Source organism: Giraffa tippelskirchi, chromosome 7, assembly GCF_054371585.1.
Source record: "Giraffa tippelskirchi isolate mGirTip1 chromosome 7, T2T-mGirTip1v1.2.pri, whole genome shotgun sequence".
Taxonomy (NCBI): Eukaryota; Metazoa; Chordata; class Mammalia; order Artiodactyla; family Giraffidae; genus Giraffa; species Giraffa tippelskirchi.
Window position 1 is genome coordinate 40,448,130 of NC_137281.1, and position 21,963 is coordinate 40,470,092.

At 39.0% G+C, this 21,963-nt stretch overlaps 3 long non-coding RNA genes across 3 annotated transcripts; 2 read left to right on the forward strand and 1 right to left on the reverse strand.

Annotated features, from left to right (window-relative positions):
• Window positions 1-5,042: 5,042 nt before the first annotated feature.
• LOC145515047 (uncharacterized) lies at window positions 5,043-13,216 on the reverse strand. Its single transcript, XR_014060647.1, has 3 exons — window positions 12,735-13,216; window positions 10,746-10,868; window positions 5,043-5,511 (listed from the first exon to the last, which is right to left on the reverse strand). It is a non-coding gene; the product is annotated as an uncharacterized LOC145515047 (long non-coding RNA).
• On the forward strand, window positions 11,985-21,674 carry LOC145515048 (uncharacterized). Its single transcript, XR_014060648.1, has 2 exons — window positions 11,985-12,113; window positions 20,708-21,674. It is a non-coding gene; the product is annotated as an uncharacterized LOC145515048 (long non-coding RNA).
• Window positions 15,436-16,935, forward strand: LOC145515045 (uncharacterized). Its single transcript, XR_014060645.1, has 2 exons — window positions 15,436-15,479; window positions 16,011-16,935. It is a non-coding gene; the product is annotated as an uncharacterized LOC145515045 (long non-coding RNA).
• Window positions 21,675-21,963: the final 289 nt, after the last annotated feature.

Here is a 21,963-nt window from a genome sequence, read left to right on the forward strand (position 1 = left end):
TGGATTGTATCAATATGCATTGCCAGCAAAAGTGAATCTAAGTTACCATTTCCTCACATCCTGTTCAGAATGTGATATCGTCAACTTTAATTTTTGTGAAAAATTCCTTTGCTTACATTTTAAAGTCTTCTTGGAGTCCTTAATACTTAATTTTAAAGGATTATCTGATTCCTTTAACAGTTTATGTGAACAGTCATTAATATGTTCCATTTCTATTGCCTTCTATTTTTGTTTAGAGGAAAATTAAATTAGTGTGGATGTCTTTTTCAATAGGCCATTTTGCCTCTTATCCAATTGCTGACTAAACATCCATTCCTGAGGTAGAATGTCCAAGCTGAAGTATTACATCCAGGGGTTACCATGTACTCTTCCTTTACTCCTGACCACACCTAGGCATCCCAACCTAGACCGTTTGAGTTCATTCCCTTCTCTCTGTCCTTACCACTAGTCCCTTTATCTGTCTTCATAATTGCTTATGAAATTTATGCAACAAGTCTTAATTGACCTCCTTTTCCTCAGTACTATTCTTCTCTAATCTGTTTTCCACACATAATACAGAATAATCTTTCTAAAACTCAAAACTCTGCCCCTTCAAACCCTTTACTGGCTCTTCCCAGTAAAGTTCACCTTAGTATAGTCTGACACCTGCTTGCTTCTCTAGCCTTCTTGCTAACTAGTCCCTCCTCAATCTAGTGTACATTTCACTCAAATGGAAGTACTAGCATTCATTGTAAAGCCAGGCTTCCCACGCCTCTACCCTTAGACATGCGCCTTTCAGTGCTATGATGTCATCAGTAAACTCTTTGCCAGGCTACTCCTGTTCATCCTCTTCATCTTTGAGTAGATGTCATTAGGATGACATTGGAAGACATTAGGATGTCGTCCCTCACCCTTCCTTCACCCCAGGGAAAGTGAACATTCCTCTCTGTACTGTCCTGACTATGTTTTATTCTACCTATCACATTCCATTTTTGTTATCTCTTTCCTCATCTAGTTTCTTATTAGCACTTAAGCTCCTTGAAGACAAGGCTGTCTCTAATTTGTCTTCATTTCTCTGATTCCCAAAACAGAAGAACTGTTCATTATATGGATAGGGAGAAATGGTAATGGCCTTCTTCTTTGAAGTATCTCACATCTCTATAAGTCATGAACCCAAACAGGGGTGGGCCCTGAGTTTAGAGAACTGACTCCCTCTTTGAAATCTCATGTGAGGTGTCAGAGTAAAAAGTAAAAAAGTGTCAGAAGATCTCCTCTACAAGAACCAACCTGCTCCAAATGTTCTATATATTTTAGATTCACCATGTTGTGGAGTGTGTTTCTCCTAAGGTATTTCCATTAGTTTTTAAAGCCCACATGCATCTTAAAGGAAATATAAACCACATGTTTGACATTCATTTACACTTAACTATGTTGTTTTTTCTATAAAAAAGAAAAATATAAATTGATGTTCACATGCCTTTGGGGCTTTTTAATAAATACAACTTTCAAGTCCTTTTTATTTCCATGGAAGTATTACAAAGGAAAATGCCTTTGAACAATAGAAGGTTATGGCTCAACCCCAAAGTCTACGCAAATGGTGTTTTAGTAGCTGCCAAACTTGGTGAAAGCCTTTATCCTAGAGCTCTGAACCACAGATTCCCCATTGTATTTGCTCTCTTCAACTGTCAGAGGTAGAAAGAGAGGGTACCAACCTTCGATTTATCTTTGCATCTTTAATTTGTCTGAGAAAATGTTCTGTACTTAGAATCAGAATATCTGGGTTCTAGCCTTGATTCATGCTAGAAACAAGGGTGACACCCATATTCTACCTGCTTCATAACATTGGTGGGATCACTGGGTGACAGGAATGTGAAAGTTAGCAGACACAGTAAAAAACAATAGTCAGAGTCTGGTGGCGAGAGGGTGAATTGATGCAAGCCCTTTAGAAGGACACTTGGCAATATCTGCGGGAATTTTAAACAATGCATAAGATCCTTGACTAAAAATATCTGACTGCTATATACTCATGGAACTATGGATATATACTCACAGAACTATATCAGAAGATGTGCTTAAGAATATTCATTGTACTGAATTTTTTCATTAGAAAAAAATTATATAATCTCAATTAACTTGTTGGGAGCTAGTTAAATAAGTTAATGGAATACTAAATGTTTAAAAATATATATTTATATACATAAACATACATATAGGAAAATAGCACCAGGATATAATATGTGAGAAGAAAAACTAAGGTACAATTGCATATATTGGATTGTCTCATGAATGAAGAACAATATGGAGGAGGAAAACAAAACAAAATATGGAAGAGGAAATATATGTATTTTGCAAGTCAATACAGAATGCTATTTTATTGGTAGGATATGTAAGAAAATGTACAAATACTTACCATTAGTGAAATCTATTACTTTTCATCTTATGTTACTACTACACTTGTATTTTTATGTCATGTCCATGTGTAGGCAACAGGCTTGTGGTACATTTTTGTTTTATTTTCCATACTCTTTTTACACACACATACACATACAGACAGACATACACACATTCACACACATGAGAACATTTAAGTAATTTTAAAAGAAAAGCAAAAGTCTTCAGTTCCTTAGCCTAGTAATGAAGAATGCAATCTTCAGAGCAGGTGGATTTGGGTGTGAATCCTAGTGCAGCTCCCATTCCAGTTATATCACCTTGGGAAAATTATGTGAAGTCTCTAAGCTTTAGTTTTATTATATGAAATTGGGGGATAATAACTCACCTACCTTCCAAGCCTATTATGAGTTGCATTTTATAGTAAATAATGTAAATAGCTGAATATATCTTGCAAAATAATAAACTCTCATTAAGGTAGGTTTATAGTTACTGTTTTTGTTATTATCTTCACTATAAGATAGCTAACACCAATAAACCTCTTTCTCCATTAAGAAGACTAGTTCAAGGCAATTTAGTCCTCAGCCATGATTCAGGGCTAGTTTTGGGCAAAAAGAAATGCAAGAGTATGTTTCTGATAAGGTCCAGCTGTTAGAACCAAAGACTCAGACTGTTGAGTGGGGACAAACCAAGTTTGCTGAAGCAGCATCTTTCATTTGAAACACAGCCCCCATATCCCATGTGTAACCCTTAGAATTCCTAGCTCTTAGCCAGCTCACAGCATTTAGCTTTCCCATTTCTATAAGCAGCTCCAGTGTCAGATTCAGAGTCTAGAATCCCTGGTCTCCAGCTTAGTGTCCTTCAGTGGATCCGTGCTTTTGGGCATCCCTGGAACAGACTTTTCTAGAATTTGAAAAAGTTACAAAGTATACTCCTGACCCAAAATCATTTCTTGATTCTGAAAAGAAATTGTTCCTGGAAGTGCTTCAGGCGAAAGATTTGGAGGAGCAGCTTTCCATTTTGACTTGAATTGCAAACTCACATTAAAAAACATTAAGGATAATAAACTGGAAATTCAATTACCAGGCTTGAAGCCAGAACACCGCACACTCGATTTGGATTTGCATCTTAACTTATAGCTTGTTCTTGCCAATATTACTTACAATTCAGACCTTTGCTCGTGGTATGAAAGCACTTAGTGCACAGATGATTTCTCACCAAGTGCTTTTTGATGGACCTGCCCAAATGTCGATTTGGGTATGAGTTTAAAATAGGAGGGCATTTAAAATATTTCTCCCTTTTCTTTTTATATTTTTATTATTTCACTTTGAGAATCCGCAGAATTATATGACAAGGGTTTCAAATTTCCATATGATGTTGTGTCTCCTCTTGGATACCAATCAAGGTTTCTGTTTGGCTTATAATCAAATTTGTTTATAAGACACTCATGTTGGGATGCTGGACACCTGCTCTTATGAGGATGAATCCTAATAGAGGAGTTGAGGAAAAATTGAGGAGATATGTTTTAGCTTTGCCAAAGAAAGCAGTTATAAGATCATGAATTTTTGGCTTGCCTTGATTCTTTTAATATTTCAAGTGTCCAGATGAGGGCTTCCATGAATCTGGATAAATGACTCTCAAGATGGATCTTTCCAATTCCTTTTTGAAGAGTGGCATGACAGTCTTGAAGGGCACAGGCAATACCAAGTGGGCTGTTCACATTTCCCAGGTGTGAATCCATGCTCCATCCTTTATCAACTATGTGACTACGAACAAGTTACTTCAAACTTTCTGTGCCTCAGTTCTCTTATCTATAAGAGTGGAATGAAAGTTAGAGTACCTATATTTTAGGGTTGTGTAATGATAAAGCATTAATAATGCTTGTAAAGCTCTTAGAATAGTGCTTGGCAATAGTAAGCACTCAGTAAGCATTAATTTTTATTATTATGAGGTGTGATTCACCAAAGACGTACAGGGATTGCCAATCGTTCTGCTTGGTGTAGAGAAAACAGTGATTTCTCTTTGGATGCCTCCCAGGATTTTGGCTTCTGTCTAGAGCAGTGAATCCCAATCTTGGATGCAATTGCTATCACCTGGTGTCAAAGTATAATTTTCAAAAGTTGAAAACTGGATCCTCATATAAATATAAGGTGAGTACCTGCCAAAATTTTATTCAATTCATTAATGAAAGAACCAGCAGGATAAGTTCAAAGAGAATTAGAAAGGCCAAATAGGTGTTCAGTCAAGGTTGACAACCACTGGTCTTTAAGTTTCCCTCATTTCCTTGCTGCATTCTATATTTTTGCAGTGTCAAGAACATGGTATATGTCCTCAATATTAAGTATTTCATTATAAAGTTAATAAATTAAATAAGCACAGATTGTTTTGAAATGGCTGATGTTGGAATGAATAGAGGTATCTGGCCAGCCATCAATAAAGGTGGAAGCTTCCACGAGGGATGGCCACTCCACCCTCAGTTTCTGGCAGACAGCAAAGAATTCTCTAGTTAATATTCCTTCATGTCTGGTGCACTGTTCACACAGCTGTACCCAATTTACAGGTCTCTTGAATGTGTAAATTATCTCCTCATTCCTACCTGTTCTAGGTAAATCTTTTCAAATACATATATTCTTTCCTCTCAGTCATTAGCAAGTCTTCTTATCACAAGATAAAAGTAATTCTTTTTGGCTTTTATTTTACTCTCACAGCCTCAATGGCTATTGAAACAACTCAGTTGTTTTCAACTCCAGGATTCTCATCTCTTCCGCTCAAGGTGATGCTTCCAGTATGGTTTTGCTGCTGGTAGCAAATAAGATGGATGATTTGGGAGGTGGGCTTCTCAGCTACCATTTCCTCACTGTGATCTCTTTTAAGGAGCCATCAGTCTTTCCTTTTGGTTTTATTTCATTCTTTCTACCCTTCTTACTTTTGTTTGTGCATTCTATAATGGGGATGGAAATGATCTTCACAACTATCACCAAAAGTATTTTGTGGAAAGAAGCTGCGTGATATGGAAAAATAATGGCAGTAAGTGCTAGAATTCAAGATGAGATTGAAAACACAGAAGTTGGCTGGGGCTTGAGCAAAATATGATGATGGCTGAACTTTTCTTCTTGAGACAGAGTAAGATGTTTGCTTCTGTTCCTGTGAGGGAAGAGGAGCGAACAGATAAGGTGAGGGTAGAAGTTCGGGCAGCTGTATGAGGTGAAGGGCCAAAGTAAAACCTCTGGTGGCAGGGAGGGTGCAAAGACATTTAAGAACAGGCTAACTTTGTCTGAAGCTCTTGACGTTGTTGTGATATAAGACTTACCTCTTTGCAACCCTGTTCCCCAAGTCTTCGGGAAAGTCTGTTTCACACATGTGTATCTAGGACAGATATGTGTACACATGTCAATTATAAAAAAAATAGCATGGAATTTTATGTTTGGATCAAGGTAACAGAGTCAACCTGCATAGCCAAAGCCAGAAGAAAACTGTGATTATGGAAATCTTGGGGATGATTATGAATATACTGAGGTTCTGATATGGGGTTCAAGGCCATATCACGTGTCCCATGAGTAGAATTAAAGTGAATTCACTCTTTCTACAATGATTTAATGGGAAGATGAAGATTGAATGTATTTCTGTACTATGTAGGATCTCAAAATCACTCTGATGTGCCTCATCAGGGTGCTGACGTCATGAGGATGAGAGATATATACAAAGAGATAGACCTTAACCAGGGAGAATCAAAGTGTCTTAAAAGTGCAAAGATAGGAATGCTGGTTCAGACTAAAATGGGATCTCATCTGATTAGGGCAACTATCAGAGGTCTAATGGAGGAGATAGTGTCTAAGTTTGAAAACTGGATAGAATTTAGATATAGAGAGGAACATTATATCATTTGTTGACATTACTTTGCTGACAAAGGTCCATATAGTCAAAGCTGTGGTTTTTCCAGTAGTCATGTATGGATGTGAGAGTTGGATAAAGAAGGGTGAATGCTGAAGATTTGATGCTTTTGAACTGTGGTGTTAGAGAAGACTCTTGAGAGTCCTTGGACTGCAGGGAGATTAAACCAGTCAATCCTAAAGGAAATTAACCCTGAATATTCATTGAAAGTACTGATGCTGAAGCTCCAATACTTTGGCCACCTGATGCAAAGAGCCGACTCATTCGAAAGACTTTGATTCTGGGAAAGGTTGAAGGCAGGAGGAGAAGGTGACGACAGAGGACAAGATGGTTGGATGGCATCACCAACTCAATGGGCATGAGTTAGAGCAAGCTCCGGCAGATGGTGAAGGATAGGGAAGCCTAGCATGCTGCAGTCCATGGGGTCACAAAGAGTTGGACATGACTGAGCGACTGAGCAACAACAGCAGCAGCAATAGAGAGGAAGGAATTATAATAATAATCCCTCCCATTTATTAGAGAAAATATATCCATGCAATCCTGACTCCCATCAAGATGTACATGTTTATTACCTTAGAATGTTTCCTGATGCCCCTATCCAAGCAACACCCCGTGACCCTTCACTATGGGCAACCTCTGACCTGACTTCTCTCACAAGAAGTTAGGTTTGCCCATTGTGCTAAGTATTCACTTGCATTATCTCATTTGATCCTGGCAATAGTCTTTTGATGTAAGAGACTGTTACCACTGTACACATGAGGGAACAGCTTGGTTTACTGAGTAATTTGCTGCAAATCACACAGCTAGAAAATGACAGAGCTAGAACTTGAACCTAAGGATAATTCCAAAGCCCAAACTCTCATCCAATACACAAAGGGAATAACATGAACAATAAGAGGAAAATTGTAGTATATATATGGTCAATAGTGAGTAGTTTGAGTGTGGTTTAATGTATATGAGGGGAAATATAGGGATTCTATAGCTTGAATTCTGTAGTTTTTTAATGGATCCCTTTTCTACCCAAAGAGTTGTGTGTAATCCTCCAGTAGTCTAATAACTCTGACCTCTGAACCTGCAGGTTTAAATCACCTTCTAAATGATTTTTACATGTCAAAGAATGTCCTTTTTATGAGAAAGAGAATAACTCCCAGGTGGCCCTGTGAAAAATTGTGTTGACTTTATAGTATTTGCTGTTATTTATACATATGCATGTACACATTTGTACGGAAATAAATACACATTGTACACACGGGCATCTGGGCTGAAGTATGCAGCCAAGTGTCAGCACATTATCAGATTTAAATTAGCTGCCAGACTATTAATAGCTCTGGTTTTCCAGTTTCTAAAATAAAAGATCCTAGAACAGCTGGACTGAAATCTGAAGCAGAATGGAAGAATACAACCCTGTAAGCAGTAGTAGTCTATCTCCAACTGCTAAAAACAGTTTGTAGCTTCATAGATTTATGGAGATGCCTGTAAAAGGACCCTTGAAATGCTAAGTGCTTTTTAAAAAACAGCATAATTCCCATCCAGTGAAAGGGATTGATTATGCCTTATCAATCAGGACATTTTGAAGACCTCTCTGACATCCTGTTAAAATTTGAAAGCAGAGCTGAATCCAAGGGTAGACAGGGTGCACATTAGCCACATGGTTTAGTTGAAAGGCAGCATGCAGGCCTCCACCTACCCACCATGATTTCCCTCTCACCAGTGTATCATTTCAGGGATCCCACAGTTAAAAGTTTGGACTTTTGAGCTTCCCTGGTGGCTCAGTGGATAGAATCTGCCTGCCAATGTAGGAGAAATGGGTTCGATCCCTGATCTGGGAAGATCCCACGTGCTGTGGAGCAGCTAAGCCTGAATGTCACAGCTATTGAACTTGTGCTCTCTGTGCCCAGAAACCACAGCTGCTGAAGCCAGCCCACCCAAGAGCCTGTACTCCACAAGGAAAGCTACCGCAATGAAAAGCCTGCCCACTGCAGCTAGAGAGTAGGCCTGCTCTCTGCAACTAAAGAAAAGCGTGCGCAGCAACAAAGACCCAGCACAGCCAATAATTAATTAATTAATTAATTTTAGAAAAGTTTGGACTTTTAAAATGCAGTGCTTTTCCCAGTCCAGTCAAATATCTTCTCTAGACTTGGCTCCTGCTGTCCATTCCTTTCTTTAGTTCATGCTGTTCATCTAACCCATGCATCCTTCCTTCCTCTATTTGGACAAATGCTAGTCACACCTCACACATCATCTCAAATAACTTCACCCCATGAAATATACCAAGACACTCTTCCACTGACTCCTCATCCAGGCAGAATGAATAATCATGTCCTCCCTATGTTCCTACAGCACTTTGTTCTCCATCTGTGGCGCAACGTATCACATCCTTGAGTGAGCGCCTACCTCCTTGTGGCCTTAAAGTGTGATCCTGGGACCAAGCAGCTTTGGTTTCATCTGGAAGCTTATTAGAAAATCAAGATATTAGACTCTGTCCCAGATATACTGTATCAGAAACTCATTTTAACAGTATGCTCAGGTAGATTCATATAAACATTAATGTGTGATGACAGTGCCCTGGTGGACAGAGAGCATGGCTTAGGGAGCGTGCCCTCAAAAGTTTGGAGTTCATTTTGTCTGGCCTGTTGACTGTGTTTGTATTGTTTTATCTGGCAATATAACTATTGAACATCTTCCTAACTTTTATTCTCAACTGGATTGTAAACTCTTAGACAAAAGGAAGACTTATAAGTGTTTGTTTTTCTAGTCTCACTTTCACATTGGCACTCAATAAGTATTTATTGTTGATTGTCCATGTCTGCCTTGCAATGGAGCAGAGGCCGAAGGCTTGGTGGATGCTTGATGAGTATCTGATTGACAGTAGGCCCAAAGGAGATTTAGCATGATAGGGGAGACATTTGAATGGGGATTGTAATCTTGGTTCAGCCTTTAGTGGTGTTGATTTTGAGCCCCTGTCTTAAAGCCCTAGAAACCACTTGCATTGCCAGGCATAGCCACTGGGTGACAGTCTCCCATGGAGTCTGGATCTGCAAGCTGATGGCTCTTCATGTAGATGAAGAGAGATTTTAATTTAATTTTAGAGAAAATTTTAGTCTCTGTTTTCGCAGAAAATGGCATTTGAAGATGAGAGAACGTCCATATTTTGGAATCATTTAGAGGAGAGTTGCTCCCGTGGTCATTACACAAAGTCTTCTTGAGAGAGAGTTTTCAGGCCTGATAGTCTGTGATCTGTAAAATGGTAACTGTATGTTTCCCTCTACCATTGTTCATTTTGAACTTGAATAAATCTGAGGAGAGGTAGCCTTATACTTTTAAAAGTAACTACTAGAAATATAGAGAAGGAAATGGCAACCCACTCTAGTACTCTTGCCTGGAAAATTCCATGGATGGAGGAGCCTGGTGGGCTACAATCCATGGGGTTACAAAGAGTTGGACACGACTTCACTTTCACTTTCACTTTCACTAGAAATATGGTGGTTAGTCGCTAAGTCATGTCCGACATTTGCTACCCCATGGACTGTATGTAGCCTGCCAACACCTCTGACCATGGAATTTCCCAGGCAAGAATATTGGAGTGTGTTGCCATTTCCTTCTCCAGGGGATCTTTCCAACCCAGGAACTGAACCCAGCTCTCCTGCACTGCAGACAGATTCTTTACCAATTGAGCTACAAGGGAAGCCTATAACCATAACAACAAAAGAATTTAAATATATGTCAAACTCGGCAGCATTATTAACACTAGGTTAATAAATAATACTTTATGCTTGAGAGCATGGTTTTTCCAAGCTGCTCAAAGCACTTCACATGGATTATTGGAACTGTTAATATCATTTTATGGATAGAGGAGCAGAAGTCCAGAGTAGGGCTAGCTGACTGAAATCCCAACGTTCTCGGCAGAGCTGAGCATTGCAACTGGACCTCGCGTTCTCAGTATGGCCTTTTCTCCACCAACAAATACGCAGAGTATTCCTTTTGATCTCCAGCCTGGTTGATAAAAGCTGTCTTCCTTCTGAAATATGTGTATATTTACTAGATTGCTGTGTATTTATGTGCCTCATACGATATATGTGATTTCCTGAAACCTGCAGATAAACAATGATAATTGAAAATGGACAGTGTGCTTTGGCAGATTTGAAATACTGTAATACTTCATATAAGTCCAAATGCTTCCTGCGATAAGCAGCCTTCACTTACTCGAAATCGGGGCCCATGATTAACTGGCAATTGACTGGTGATAATTATGAGGCATGTCCTGTAAATTTCTCTGCTGATGGGACCCCAGGCAGGTCTGAGGCCAGGTCTGCGGCATGGCTGAGTTTGGAAACAGGGGCCTGAGCCTAATGCTCTTCCTCCCCAGCTCACGTCTGCTGCCTAGTTCCTGGCAGTCCCAGTTGCTTATATTTCAAACTCTATTTCCATCTCAATGAGTTTATGTCCAATGTGATTGTACTTTCCCCTGGCAGGGCCCATCCACCAACCTTGCTCTTTTATCTCCCCCTCGGCTTCTTACATCGGAGGACTTGTACTTCCTTATGATCTGCTGAACATTAATATTCAGTAACTTGCTCCAGGGAGCTACGCTTCACCGAGCGCATTTTCACCTGAAAGGAGATGTTTAATATAAACATTTGGTTAATATTCTGTACATTTGAAAGTATTTTATCAGCATCAGTGTAGGACCAAAAGTCATTTAAATTCAATGGGAACTGATTATGCGCCAAGAATCGGTCCTTTCCAAAAGAGTGTGTTTTTCCCCCTGCTATAATGTATACATTATAAAACTCACTTACACGGTTGATGGGAACACTTTGTGGACAAACCAGCAGCCCTGTATTTCATCTGACTGAGTATTCATCAGCTCTGTCGCGAGTGTTAAATGGAGGAAAATATTATACAATATTGCTTTAAAAACTGTCTAAATATAATTATCAACATCTTTGGAGTGATAATAATTATCATAACAAGAGCTCATCAGAGGAAACACACAGTTTGATGAGGATCCTCTATTCCTGAGTCCCTGCCCCCTTGCAGAGAGAAGATGTAATTTTTTTTTTTTTTTTTTTTTGCCTTCTAAAGATCCCTGGCTTTCTGAACTCTTCTTCTGGTCCCTCTACAATTTTTCTTTACATGTATCTCTGTGAAACTCATTATCCCAAAGAACAGTTAGGTAGACAATATGAGCAGCTCTAAGAAGGAGTGAGACAGATGAATGGAAAATGCATTCCTAAATGGTTACTGAGGTTTGTTATCCAAACTTTTGGATAACATCTCCATGAAAATAGTCATTACTGTCTGCTTGAGGCACCTGTTGGATATTGATTTTTCTATTGTGAATATACTTTATTGAGGAGTAAAATGTGTGTGTGTGTGTGTGTGTACATACAGCAAATATAATTCTATGTGGCCACCATCTAGCTCAAGCACCCATATGTGCCTCCTTGACAATGACATTCCTTACCCCATAGAGTTAACTGTGTCTTCAAGTTTAGCTGGAGTTTGTTCATGTTCAATGCTGTATAACATTTTTTTGATATTTGGATTTGCTTATCCACTCTAGTACTGACAGACTCAGTACTACTCCAGGCAATGTTGCTATGAGCATTCTCATTGGTGTGCACACACAATTGTATCTTGGAAACACATACTGTAGAGGATAACTATTGGATCATAATATTTGCTTTTCTTCAATTTTATTGAGGAATGCCTAGCTATTTTCCAAAGTGGGGTTACTAGTTTACACAGTTTACATTCCTTCCAGCAACATAAGAGTTCTGGATGCCTCACATCTTCATCAATACTTGATGTTGCCAGACTTCAATTTGAGCCAGTATGGTGGATGGGTAGTGGTATGTTCCTATAGTTTTAATTTGAATTTCTCTGATTATGAATAAGATTAAGCTTGTTTTTGTTTAGTTGGTTGTTTAGCATTCTCTTGTGAAGCATCTTTTCAAGTCCTTTGCCCATTTGTTTAGTGGGTTATCTGTCTTTTCCTTATTGATTTGATGCTCTGATAAATGAAAGCCCTATCATGGTGTCTACTTAGAAAGTGTATAGCAATATGATCTGGTGCTTTGACATAATTGAACCACCATAAAGACAACAAATTCATGTAGATCGCCTAGGTTGGGGCCATATCTCTTAGCGTCAAATGTTCTTTTTACATGGTTGGGTTGTTTTGGAAGGGCTCTGGCTCCTTCAGGAGTTACTTTGATCACTGCAGCAGGAATCTAATAATGTGTAGCATGGAGTTCCAGAAAAAAATAAATTCCTCTATCAGTGAACAGTCAATTTACTCACAGGACACTGGAAGAATACCAAAAAGTAATCTCTTGGACATTCAAAACACTCATTTGTGTTCTGATAGAGGACATAGTCATGCCCTAATTGGCAACATAACATTGAGTCAGACAATGAAAGATGAAATTTTTTAAGGAGAGAGAGTTTGGGCAAGAATGTGACCAACTTACCCTTCGAGATGTTGCTTCAAAGGGTCCAGGTGCCTTCCAACACTTAAGACTCACTTAGGACTTATTTACTATGACTAAACTCTTCTCGTTTCCACTTGTGGTCCTAGAATTCACATATTCCTTCTGCATGTCTCAAGTTCTAGCTCCCTAAGACAGGACATTGGTTGCTCCCATTACCCCTCTAAAATATATGTCCCTTATTGGCCATACATCCTTTCCAGATCACCTCACAGGCCATTTTTCAATAGATAAATACTTTATCTGGGTTAGGTACTGATCAGCCTCCTCAGGGAGTGGTTTGTAAGAATCCCTTGCAAATGTGTTTTCTTAGAGACCATGGCCATGGTATATTTTTAGGGTCAGGCCCAGAACCAAGACTCATAAGACAACTCGGTACTAGCTGGCATCTTGGGATAGGTGAGGCTATGTGGCCCTCCTCTGCTCATTTGTCCTTTTGTAATGGAATCAGTTGACTTGAAACTGAACATATGGCAACTGCCATCACAACATAGAAACCATTCCCTCTGCCATGGCAACCGAAGAATCAATGCACATTTATGGCTTGGATTTATTCAGTAAATGTACAGCATCTAGGAGGGTTTTTCCTTTTCTTTCTTTTCTTTTCCTGCTCCCTTCCTCTACTTACCCCATCCCCCACCCCCACATTGGGAATAGCAGCAGGGAATTAAATCTTTTTCTTCAGACATACCTCTCATATCTTTCTGTGGAGAGGGGCACTTGGGATTTCCTACATATCTTGTTCTCCTTCATTTCTGCAGCAGCTTCTTAATGGGGACATGTTTCATTTCCAGACTTCATCCCTCACTGCATTGGATCCAATTCAGTTTTCTCCCAAAGATCTTTGAAACTGATTCGCCAATCTGTTGTTCATAGGTTTTACACCTGAGGGATAGCACTGGACTGGATGAACTGTGTTAAAACATCTGACATCAACAGACTAAATAATTTGACTCAATGGTAATGAGAAAATCAGAGGCATGCATTCTGCTTAGGATGTAAGGAACATCTCTTAGTTTTGGTCCAATGTTCACCTTCGTTTATTTCCCCCTTTCTCAGCCCTGTAGGGTAATTGCATCTTATTGTCTAAATCAAAGCAGTTCCATCACATAAATGGTTGGAGGGGGAAAGGAAAAAAAAAAAAAGGATATTTTCTGTGAAAAAGCATTGCCAGGGGCTGCTTCTTCAGACTTCATCTAACGTTATTCCAAGAAAAACCAAGCCAAACAGTTGAAAGAAGCAATAACTGGGATTAGGAGCCATGAAAAGTTTGGTTTCGGCTTCAGCTTCTGTCCTACTTTTGCTGTCTGCAGCCCCTCAAATGGAGCAGGGCTGAACAGACTGCAGTTCGAAGGACCTTTCTGCATGAAACCCATGTTCCCTTCACTCTCGGCAGTGCGCTGTTTTCTCTGTCGTTCTCATTCATTAGCATTTTAATTTAGCTTCATATGGCACTGTTCTGCAGATGGATTTGCTTTCTTGCTTTTGTTTATTGTACGAATGACAAACATGAGGGCATTTTCATGATGTGATAAAATGCCATGAAGTTGTGAAAATGAGGTGACTTCTCCTTGCCAAGCCCCAAGGAATGTTAAAGCAGAGATAGCTCTGACAGAGAACTGCACATGTTCCCAATACTGAAATGCTCAGGGGCCTAGATCTAATCGAAATGAGAAGTTCTGGCAAAGGCTTAGGCACTCCGACCTGACCTGCACGTCTCTCTGATAAATGGGATGTGCCTTGTCCAGTTCTTCAGGAAGTCACTCAGTCCTCTCTTTAATGGGGACACCTCCTTCTTTATGTGGAGTTGGAACAGTACTTGGAAATCAGACACATACTGCTTTGTGGGCCTAGTGGTGAGTTGATAGGCTGTTCATTCTTGTGAAACTATTTTTGGACATCGAAGGACTTCTGTTTTCTGAATCCATTACTGCCTGAGGTCTATAAATTCTCACATCTACCTAGTACTCCTCAAGGACCCATTTACAGATTTGATCTAAACTAAACAACTTCACCATTGTTGTTGTTCAGTTACTCAGTTGTATTCAACTCTTTGTAACCCCATGGATTGCAGCATGCCAGGGTTCCCTGTCCTTCACTATCTCTTGAAGTTTGCTCAAACTCTTGTCCATTGAGTCAGTGATGCCACCCAACCATCTCATCCTCTTTTTCCCCCTTCTCCTCATGCCCTCAATCTTTCCCAGCATCAAGGTTTTTTCCAATGAGTCAGGTATTCCCATCAGGTGGCCCAAGTATTGGAGCTTCAGCTTCAATATCAGTCCTTTCAATGAATATTCAGGGTTGATTTCCTTTAGGATTGACTGGTTTTATCTCCTTGCTGTCCAGGGGACTCTCAAGAGTCTTCTCAGGAAAATGACAGTTAAGGGGATAAGAAACATAAGAAACTGTCCTCAAAAAGTTGTCTCTTCTCTGTACACTGGACATTTCTGAGCACTTGCCTTTTGTTTAGTATTTGTTGAGCCTTCATCATTATTATAATTACTACTAAAATTGATTATGTGCCCAGTAATTTGCAGGACCTTAAGGTGGTAAAGGAAAAATCCTATGTACCACCTGCCTGTGTCACAATAGATTAAGCATCACAGTGGTTACTAATCAGTTAGCAGGGGGTGGGGCTTGGGAGCCAGAGTATAAATTGGGGAACCTGAGCTTGCTGAAAAGCAGACAACTGACTTCCATCAATCAAGAAGAGGCTAATCCGGAAAGGTAGATTACAAGGCTGAGATGGGCGGGGAAGTGGGTAGTTGAGAAAAATCTCCATTTGGGGCTTTTCATCAGCTAATGGTGTTGGTAGGAAAGAGAATTGAGTGGATGGTTATAAATTTTCAGAATCAAGAAAATCCTGTGTCATCTGGGAGTCACAGTTGATTATGAAGATAATGGGATATGGTATGAGGTACCTAAAGAGTATGCCAAATCAGTATGGTTCCTGTCAGCTTTTGATATTTCTGGGCACTCAGAAAAATTTAAGTTAAATCATTAATTTGCCAGTTTTACCTATATACATGTGTGTGTGTGTGCACATGTGTGCATAGTATATCATTCAGTCGAGGCGGTTTAGGTTACTATAGGACCTTACTGTATGTTGTTCTGTCCTTGCTGTCCGTGCCAATTATAGCTAGGCTCAGCAACAGCTTCTTTATAAACCTAGGGAGTTTCAGGTTTTCTGCTGTTTGGCCTGTGTAATCTTTGTGTTTTACATTTTTAGCCCTTTAAAAAATGTCATTCTTTTCCCAGGGTTCTTCTGATCACTGGGTCAGAAGCATTCGAGTTCTTGCCATCAGTTGTCCTTCAGCCATGCTGGCACTAGCAGTATAAGAATATCATAATCCCAGAGTGATATAAAGACCTTTCCAAGGAAGATGAGATACCCAGAGGCCATAAAGGAAAATTCTGAAGGATTTGACCACGTTAAAATGAAAAGCTTCAGTTCAGCAAAACACCAGAAACAAATTCAAAAGATAAAATACACACCGGAGAAGCCCATTCTCTCCACACATCTGACAGTTCACAAAGAGCAGCTGCAGTCCAACTTGAAAAATGAACAAAATGATAGGAAAATGGGCAATGTACACTAAGAGGCGACTATATAAGAAGAAATAGGAGGGCCTGATCAACCCGCAAAAGTCTGTTCCATCTTAATAAAGGATGAAGAAAAAAGCTTAGTTAAGATTAAAATTTATTGAAGATGAAAACGACACTCCTACCATAGATAAAAACATTGTTGGCAAGAAAGTGGGTCATTAGGCAGACTCCTGTGGGTATACAGGAAGGGGGGCGAGGGATGGTGGGAAGCCAGTAAGAATAGTAAACAGCATCCTCAGCTTAAGCAATGCTTGAGTTTATGATCCAGAATCTGAGGAGAGGTCCAAGAAGGCGAAGGCTCCCCTTGAGTCATGGGCCCCACGTCTATATTAAGTTCAAACAAAGAATGACTCATCTTGGTGGTGGTGTTCAGTCACTAAGTCATGTCTGACTCTTCGTGACCCCATGGCACCAGGCTTCTCTGTCCTTCACTATCTCCTGGAATTTGCTCAAATTCATATCCATTGAGTGAGTCAGTGATGCCATCCAACCATCTCATCCTCTGTGTCCCCTTGTCCTCCAAGTTCTTTAACAGTACTACAGTGTTCATTTGATTAAAATTTTCCTTTGTGCCTTTTCCTGGCTAGAATTTTTTTTTAATCCTTGTAGTTCATTACCAGAATGCCTCAGTATTTACCCAGGATATGGACAGTCCTTTCTAGCCTCAGTTTGGTCTTTCTTTCCTTTAATTCAGCAATGTTTTCTTTTACGATGCCTGATTTCTCCTTTTCTGTCCTCCCTTCCTACTCTAGAGGCTACCGGTTACTTATATGTTAGTTATCTTTGTTATTGTGCTATGGATTTCTTTTTTATTATACCATGTCTGCCATCACTATTTATTTTGTGTCAGGGATTTTTGTCCCCTGGAGAACATTTGGCAGTTGTCAAATGCTACAGACAAGCTACTGGAAACTAATGAGCAGAGGCCAAGGATGCTGCTAAACATTCTACCATGCACAAGACAGCCACTGTCACAACAAAGAATTGTCCCATCCAAAATTTCAAAAGTGAGGTTGAGAAACCCCATTTGAGGGTCAAGGCTGTATTCTGATAGGTCTTTAATTTCATATCATTTCAAATGATCGTGGGAAAAAACCCAGAACTTATACAGAAGCAATATGTAAATTTCCTCCTATAGGTAATATTTTTGATATTAATATTAATGTTGGGAGCATTTGGAAGCATATATATGAATATATGTATAGGTATAGGAATATGGGCTTCCCTGGTGACTCAAAAAGTAAAGAATCTACCTGCAGTGCAGGAGACCCAGGTTCAATCCCTGGAGAAGGAAAAGGCAGTCCACTTCAGTATTCTTGCCTGGAAAATTCCATGGACAGAGGAACCTGATGGGCTACAATACAAGGGATCTCAAAGAGTTGGACATGACCGAGCAACTAACACTAACACGTTTTTTTGTGTGACTATCTGAAGCACAAAGCCAGAGATATGTCCTTATTATACATCTAGCTGATAATTTTAATTAATAATGGACCTTGATTAAACTTTAGTTATTCAACATGCTAAGAGATTGTACTATTTGTTTGGATTATATTTTCTAATTAATGGTTCAAAATACTTTTGTTTCAATCTTTGTTTTTCAAAAAGATGGCATTTTCTGGCTGAGGTTCTTGAAGTTTCTCTGGATTCTTAAGCAAGTTGAAAATCTAGAAATGACATGTAAAAGCTGAAATCTCACACACATTTAGGAGGAGAGAATTTTTGGTTATTAACATAAATTTTTCTAGCTACAAGACTGGACTAAAATGATACTGAACACAATATGTTTTCTAAAAGTGATTTTAAAAGAAGTTCATATTAAGCCATATTGAACTCCAGTTAGTTATTTATCATCTGAAATTTTTATTTAGCGTTCAAATCGCATGTGTACATTGTTCTTATCAGGATGTAGAAATTCCGCAGAGACTAACAAACTGGTCCAGACTCACTTTATCTCTTTTTCCCATAAATAAACATGTTTGAGTGTCTGCTCTTCTAATTGTCTGCAAATTCATTTGCATGATTTCCTTCAATATTTCATAGGACTTACAAAATTAATTACTTGATCTCAGTAATAATAACCATTCTGTCTCCTCCTTTTCTGTATTAAGGCTAATTTAAAGGGAGGAATTGAATTCAATAGAGTCTCATTGTTTACTCAAATTACACATGCATAATGAGATCTCAGTAGGAAAGGATGCTGAATGCCACCTTTGAGACTCAGTACCTTGGGGCAAAAATATAATAGTCTAACCATGTAGTCATTAAGGCTTCCCAGTTTATAGCCATTGGATGGCCAGACCTGTAGTTTCTAGGGTTCTTCTTAATTCTGAAATGCTAAAAAGCAGTTTCAGAGAAGGATGGGGAAAAACTTCAGGAGGCAGAAGTCCACACAGTCATCACTGCAGTGTGTTGTGTAGGTTTTGTAATTTCCAAAACTCATTCATTCTTTACACTCGATAAAATTATGTGATATCTTCAGTCTATTTTCCTTTTCTCTGGCCATCCTTGATATTTCCCTAATATACCATAAAAGGTTGAAATAAAATATTAAGAAAGCTAACAGATACTATCATCTATGTAGACCAGGTTTTGGATGCCATTTTCATTTCTTTCTCTCTCCCCTTCTCTCTAAGCTCAGCAGTTCTGTGAGATTGACCACAACAATCTTAAATGAGATTTTTTTAAAAATTTAAGTTATGTAGTTTTCGATTATATAGGTATTTAGTCCAGAGGTTACTCAACCCATGGTCTCTTTTGGAAGATGTAGCACTTTTTATTCAAGGTTAGTTGGATTACACCAATTTACTTACGTCTAACCATGTTCCAGGATGAATTTAAGTTGGTTTATAGAGATGCAAAATTAAAACCATGCTGTGTTTGTTTTACTACACTTTGCAATGCAATCAACATAGCAGCCAGTGTGAAGAATCTTCTGGTCATTATTGGAGACTGTTCGTAGTTGAAGGCTGTAATCAACAAGCAATTTGTTCAGTGTCTTCTGTGGGCTCAGCATAGTGTTGGACACTGTGAAAGATAAAGAAAACTACCCATAGGAATTCCCTGGAGGTCCAGTGGTTAGGACTTTGTGCTTTCAGTGCAGGGACCCAGATTAGATTCTTGGTCAGAGAGCTAAGATCCCTCAAGCTGTGTGTGGGGTGGACACAAGAAAAAAAAGGAAGTAGGGAGTAATCTTACTTTATTAAAAAAATGAAAGAAAGAAAACATTACCTAACAAATATAGAAAACAGTACTTAGGAACATTTCCTAGGGAAACAGTAGATAGGAACGTTTCCCTTATCCAGAATATTTATCTAGAAAACAATCAAGAGACAGAAATGATATACTTGATCAGCCCAAATAATGAGATAGTACCTTTAGCCCTAACCAGAGACCTGTTTACTTGGACTTTGCTTACAGACCTAACAAACATGATTCTCTGATTTCCAAGCTCGTAGCACTTTGGGAGCAGTGAATTGGGAGGTGATAGGTTTCTACTGCAGGTGCACAGATGGCTGAAAGCTTCTGCTGATAGGAGAAGAGAGATTTGATAAAAGGCAGAAAGTTCTTGAATGTGAGGGCATTAAATACCTAGTAATAAGGCACAATGCAATAATGCATGGCAAAGATGTACTGCATCTTTGTATGCATTTCTTCTGCTTTGCATATAATGCAATGCATGGCAATGATGTTTAAAAAGACATATATAAGATGTACCATAAATGTGCTTGTTGCCAAAATTTTTACTTTTTTTTTTTTAAAGCTTGGGCCTAAGAAAGAACACCTTCAGTTATCAGGAAAACAGCCATTCTGTTGGATTTATTTTCTGGATAGCTGAGATTTTGGCATTGCTAATGAGGCTAGACTAATAGTGAACAGCAAGTGACAGGATGTCATTAATACTGGATTGTCTGTCATCTCTTTTGATAGATTTCAAGGGAAAGTAACTGAACACAAGCTCTAATGGTGAAAGAAAGATTAAGTATTAGTGCTTAGATCTTGTAGCTGGACTAGAACTTGAAGAGATGGTGGAGTTTCATGCTGATTAAATGTAAAGTTAATTTTAAAAATCTTTTCTCTCTGGAAAGTGGTCCAAGGAGATGGACTCCTTGGAGGTAAAGATTCTGCAAGGGGCAGGTAGTGGTGCCAAAGCAAAATCTTCCATTTTCACTATTTTCTTATTTGGTTGGTACAAAAGTAATTGTAGTTTTGCATTGTTAAACTTTGCCATTTGATATTGAAAAACACTGTTAAATAAATATGGTCATGTTATACATCATTTTAACTCACATTTCTCACTTTATTGTTTTTGCTAATGACTTACTGCTTGCTGTTTATATTTATTTTAGACTATAGAAATGATCTTAAAAAGCAAATTCAAGCGATTCTTTTATTAGAGTTTAAAATGGGTCGTAAAGCAGCAGAGACAACTCACAACATCAACAACACATTTGGCCCAGGAACTGCCAATGAATGTACAGTGCAGTGGTGGTTCAAGAATGTACAGGAGATGAGAGCCTGGAAGATGAGGAGCATAGTGGCCAGTCATCGGAAGTTAACAGCAACCAACTGAGAGGATCGTCAAAGCTTATCCTCTTACAACTGCATGACAAATTGATGAAGAACTCAATGTTGATCATTCTATGGTCATTTGGCATTTGAAGCTAGCTAAGTGGATACCTTGTGAACTGAGCAGAAATCAAAAAATACCTTCGTTTTGAAGTGTCATCTTCTCTTACTCTACACAGCAACAATGAACCATTTCTCGATAGGACTGTGATATATGACAGAAAGTGGATTTTATCGGGACAACAGCGATAACCAGCTCAGTGGTTGGACCAAGAAGAAGCTCCAAAGCACTTCCAAAAGCCAAGCTTGTACCAAAAAAGTTCATAGTCACTGTCTGGTGGTCTGCTGCTGGTTAGATCCATTACAACTTTCTGAATCCCAGTGAAACCATTACATCTGAGAAATATGCTCAGGAGATCGATGAGATGCACCAAAAACTGCAACACCTGTAGTCGGCATTGATCAGCAGAAAGGGTCCAGTTCTTCTCCATGACAACGCCTGACCACACATCACACAACCAATGCTTCAAAAGTTGAATGAACTGGGCTACAAAGTTTTGCACCATCTGCCATATTCACCTGACCTCTTGCCAACCACCACTTCTTCAAGCATCTCAAAAAATTTTTGCAGCGAAAACATTTCCTCAACCAGCAGGAGGCAGAAAATGCTTTCCAAGTGTTCCTCAAATCCCGAAGCACAGATTTTTACACTACATGAATAAATGAACTTATTTCTCATTGGAAAAATATGTTGATTGTAATGGTTCCTATTTTGATTAGTAAAGATGTGTCTGAACCTAATTATAATGATTTAAAATCCTCAGTATGAAATTGTAATTACTTTTGCACAGTACTTTCTTTCATCTTTCTGACTTTCTTCCTTCCTCCAGTCAAGGTGTTCCGTTCTAACGTGAAGGGAAAGTAGAGAATGGCAGTGGGAGCCATGACCTAGGTTCAAATTCTAGAGTCTTTCTAGCAGGGGTCTTACTAGCTTGAGCAAGACATTGAATGTGAGCTCCTAGAGATGACACTGGTA